At 37.0% G+C, this 5339-nt stretch overlaps 1 pseudogene; it reads left to right on the forward strand.

Annotated features, from left to right (window-relative positions):
- The first annotated feature begins 200 nt into the window (after nucleotides 1-200).
- On the forward strand, nucleotides 201-1586 carry LOC128566873 (vacuolar protein sorting-associated protein 4B-like; annotated as a pseudogene).
- Nucleotides 1587-5339: the final 3753 nt, after the last annotated feature.

Consider the following 5339-nt stretch of genomic DNA (forward strand, 5'->3'; position numbering starts at 1 on the left):
GTTTTGTGAGAAAGGTCCCCCAGCTGAGGGGGAATGGTGTTATTTTAGGATAAGTTCTGTAGGGGAGGCCACCACTCAGGGTCAGAGGGCCTCTAGCCTCCCCAGTTTAGAGACTGTTACAGCTACTGCAATTCGACTTTGCTGCTGCAGGCTCTTCTCTGGCCTTTTCTCCCCATAGGGAATGACCTCAGATCTCCACCATGACTTCAACTTTGACCAAACTCTAGAAAGCAATAGATCTTGCTAGCGAATCAGCCCAGGAAGACAAAGAAGCCCTTCAAGTTTATCAACATATAGTATTTTCTCCATGTAGTTAGATATGAAGCACAAGGTGAAAAAGCCAAGCAAAGTATCAGGGTAAAGTGTACATTGCATATATCTTGATAGAGCCAAAAAATGTAAGGAGTACCTGCAAAAGAAAGAGGAAAAAAAAACCCACAGAAGACAGTGTGGGGGGAACAGCTGAGTCAGATGGATGACAAAGGGAATGACAATGATGCAATCTGATGATCCTGGAAAAAAAAAACTACAGAATCAACTTCAAAGTGACATTATGATAGAACAACCAAATGGGAAGTGGAATGATGTTGCTGATCTTAAAAGAGCCAAAGAAGCACTGCCTATTAAATTTCCTCATCTTTTTATGGTCAAAAAGACACCTTGGAACAGCGGTTCTCAACCTGTGGGTTGCGACCCCTTTGTAACAATAAAAATACATCGTGGCATTAGGAAGATTGAGAACCACTGCCTTGGAGGGCAATTCTATATTATTTGGGCTGCCTGAAACAGGAAAGTTCTATTTAGCCAAAGCTGTAACCACAGAAGCAAACAACTCTTCATTTTTCCCAATATCTTCCTCTGATCTTATTTCAGAGTGGCTAGGTGAAAGTGAAAAACTGGTTAAGAATTTATCCCAACTTGCCAGAGTGAACAAGCCCTCCATTATCTTCATTGATCAAATTGATTTTCTCCATTTGGTTCAAGAAGGGAAAACGAAAGTGAAGCTGCATATAGAATCAAGACAGAGTTCCTAGTTCCAATGCAAGGGGTTGGTTGATGTGGACCATGATGGAATTTTGGCTCTGGAAGCTACAAATACACCCCAGATTCTGGATTATGCCATTAGGCAAAGATTTGGGAGAAAAATTTATATTCCTTTGCCTGAAGCCCAAGCCTGAGCAGCAATGTTTACACTGCATTTGCTGGCCACTCAGAACAGTCTAACAGAAACAAGACTTCCAAGAACTTGGGAAGAAAACTGATGGTTATTCAGGGGCAGATATAAGTATTATTGTGTATGATGTACTTATGCAGTCTGTTAGAAAAGTACAATCAGCTCTTCGTTTTAAAAGGTTCATGGACCTTCCCAGGCCGACTCTAACAGCCTCTTGATGATCTTCTAACACCAGGCAACCCTGTTGCCATTGTGATGACATGGATAAATGTCTGTGGGGATAAACTTTTGGAGCCAGTTATTTCCATGTCAAATATGTTGTGGTCACTCTCCAACACAAAACCCACAGTCAATGAATATGACTTTTTGGAAATTAAAAAAGTTTGCAGGAGATTTTGGTCAAGAAGGCTAAACCAAAAATGAGGAAGATGTTTACCATATGTGTTGTTTCTTTCGTAGACATTTTTACCTTTCCTGAATAGCATTCAGATTATTTTCAGTAATGCCTTTTACCACAGGCAAATACACATCTTACTTCAGAGTTCCTTTAAGTTTTATATGTACTTTTCCCCCATTACCTATCAAACACTTCCATTAACAAAAAGAATAAAATAATGGGTTATAAAGAATTGAGTGATATATAAATGACAAAGAAAAAAAAAAGAAAAGAAATTATCTAGTGAAAAGATTATTAGAAATTGACATACAAATCTTTAGAATTCTTAGGAATGGTGGTCTTTGTAAAAAGCATTTATCATTTTTTTTGAACTAAAATGAAATAGGGCTTATTTTATATTTTGAAAAAAATTCTTAAACATCATTCTTATTATCAATGTAAAATTTACTTTGTTAAAGAATTAAAAATGATAGAATTTTTACTTGTAGGCACAGGAAATAAAAAGCAAAAAGCACTGTGATTGGGTTTGAAAGATTTTGAATTGAGTTATATTGAGCTCTTCTTATTGGTTTTAATAGGTTGATTCCTGTTTAGATTTAAGTAGTTTCTTTTAAAGCAGCATGCTTTTATATTTAATTAAATGATACCTTTCACTGTCCAATCTCAAGAGAAAGACTTTCTAAATTAAGCATTTTCTTTACCTTGAAGAAGACAATTATGTATTTCAATTTTTTTGTAGTATTGACCTAAACAAGTGGTAAATAAGTATGTAATTTTTAAACAACTGTCATGAAATACTGTAATGGGAAAATTTGCTAATAAGGAAATGTCCTCTCTTTGCGTTATGGGAATTTTCTTGTGTGTGATGTTGGGGTGTGTGTGTGTGCATATGTATGTATAAATTTCTTTTTTAATGTAAGGTAGCAGTATAGGGTCTTGTTTTTCACTTCTTTTTTTTATTTTTCTTTTTTATTTTTTTGTAGAGACAGAGTCTCACATACTACCCTCAGGTAGAGTGCCGTGGCATCACACAGCTCACAGCAACCTCTAACTCTTGAGCTTACGCGATTCTCTTGCCTCAGCCTCCCGAGCAGCTGGGACTACAGGCGCCTGCCACAACGCCCGGCTATTTTTTTTTTTGTTGCAATTTGGCCGGGGCTGGGTTTGAACCCGCCACCCTCGGCATATAGGGCCGGCGCCCTATTCACTGAGCCACAGGCACCGCCCTTGTTTTTCACTTTTTAAGTTTAATATGTTATTTAGCATAATGCACTATAAAGCTTTAGAAATGAGCTGATGACTTACAAATAAAAGAAAAATATAATATTATTTTAATATCTTCAAATAAAGAATGTGAGGATGTGTGTTATACTCTTTAGCATCAAAACTAAGTTGTGCCTTATCCATTTGCATTGGCCATACATGTAAAAGATTAAGTTAGCTAAAATGGGGCAGATTCCTTAATTACTATAATGTTCTACCTTGGAAATATTGCAGAATAACTTACATTTTAAAAGTATACTTGCACATTTACATACTAGGCTATATGGTTGCCTTTGGGGTTTTTTTGTACAGGTTGTTTTTGTTAATATCAAATGGAAATCATAGGCCTGAAATACGCTGCTCTTATGTGAAGTAAATTGATATAACCTGGTATTGCCAAAAACTAATAGACTAATTACTGTGTTATTAGCTTGAATGTATACTGTGTCCACATTCCCCTCCAATGGGCTTTCAGAGAGGCTCAGGAGAAGTCCACATGCCAAGTAAGACTTGGATTCTGAGGTGACCTCTGAACCATGAGGTTGCCCTGGCTCAGACAGTATAAAACAGAATCAGTGGCCATGACCCAGACCTTTTCCTTGTGAAAATGGTGGCCTATTCACCATCTATGGCTAATGTATCTTGCTCTGTAAGCCTATATCTTACTCTGTAAACCTATTTTTCTCTTTTTCAATAAACATTGTTTCATGCTTGCCTTACTTTGTGGTGTCTGGTCATTTTTCAACTAAAAGCACTCCAAAAACCAAGGGTCTGGGCAATTGTTTGGAACCCTGACATTGTAGGATTCAGGAAGCTGCCTTGAAACCAAACACACAAGACAATTACTATTTTACTTTGATTCTTCTAAAACGAAACAAACTGGCTTTTAACTGGCTACATTTCAAAATTTGCTTCTTTAAGAAAATTTATGGCAAAGATTCTCACAAATACTTCAAAATACAAGTGAAACTGATAACTTTGGAGATTGTAGCTTCTGAACTAGGAAACCTTCCAAGACTTTAATTAAAAAGCTGATCCATTCATGAGGACTGATAACCCAACCTCAAACAGAGCAAAAATTAATACATGGGACTGAATTATTTTTTCATAACTTTTTGTTTAATGTATTGCTGATTCTTTTTAGAAATCAAAACATTTTCTTCCTTCTTTTGAGCTATTTATAGCTTACAAACAAATTGGTAAAGTATATATTTATGAGCAATTTCAAACATTTATTTTTCTTCCTATTTGATTTCTCCAGAATTTGGAAACTATTTGTAAGTGAAGGGGAGTCTTAGGGAAACTTGCCCTTTTCCCCTAGGTTGGTTCGCTAAGAAGATCAACTCAGAATTATAGTAGATTAATAAGAGAAAGGTTTATTTCCAAATACCATGCTCATGGGTGGAGGGGGAACCACAAGAATGATTTCCAAGTTTTAGTGATAGTGGCTTTCAAAGATGCTTTTAGAATGGAGTGGGGAGAGAAAATGGAAAGTATACGTGCAGCAAGTGGTTGCTAAGGAGGGATGAGTAGACGGAGGGGAAACAGAGAGATGGGTATTGTGCTTCAAATGACCTTATCACAGGTCTATTAGCATGTGATAAGGAGTCTAGCAGCCCTTTAAGATAGATGAAAGTCTTTGTTCAAAGTTCTCTGATAATGAATAGCCTTTAATTCAAAATAATCTTCATGTATGGTGCCCCATGATCTCATTAATGTACACAGCTATGATTTAACAATAAAAAAAATAATAATCTTCATACAAAGGAATACTATTTGGGGGTTAAATTTTCTTAGCTCCTTTGTAAGTATTCTTATTTTATGGGAATACAGTTATTTGCATAAATTCAATAATAATCTGCTTTCTTTTCTAAAGGTATGGAATTAGAGACACAGGTTATTTTACCAAGGCTTTGACTGGAACAGTATATTTTTAGATATGCCCAGATGTTTTGAGGAATTAAGGTTGACTTTATAAGACCAATTAAAAAAACCCTCTGGAAAAACTGTCCTCGTACTGTAGCCCGAATTTCTCTCTGTTAGGTCCTTGATCTGGGGGTTTGAAGAATGAAACCACAGACCACTCAAGTAAGTGAATGGACAGAGTTTATTGAAAGATAAAAGAGACAGGTATGAGACAGAGGAGGAACAAAACCTTCAGCAATGGAGGGGGATCCAAGTAGGCAGACCATGTAGACCCTGTCTAGGCGTCTATATATTGCTTTTCCTATCCTGCAGGCAGCGAGGGTGAGGGAATGTATGTCCAGAACATGTCATAATTGGCTGGGGCATGTCATAATTGGCTGGGGCAATTTTCTGTAGTCAGAAAACAATCCTAAAATTAGCAAAGGAATTTGGTCCTTGCAGTCCTTGCTCCAGGCAAGGCGTTAGGATGTATGCTCCCTACTCTAGGAGGAATTGCCCACGTGAGATATTGATCAGGCTGCTTTTTTCATAATCTTGCTCCATTTTGGACTGGAAAGGGCCTGTTTGTACCTAGAGATG

Source organism: Nycticebus coucang, chromosome 15 (genome assembly GCF_027406575.1).
Source record: "Nycticebus coucang isolate mNycCou1 chromosome 15, mNycCou1.pri, whole genome shotgun sequence".
NCBI lineage: Eukaryota > Metazoa > Chordata > Mammalia > Primates > Lorisidae > Nycticebus > Nycticebus coucang.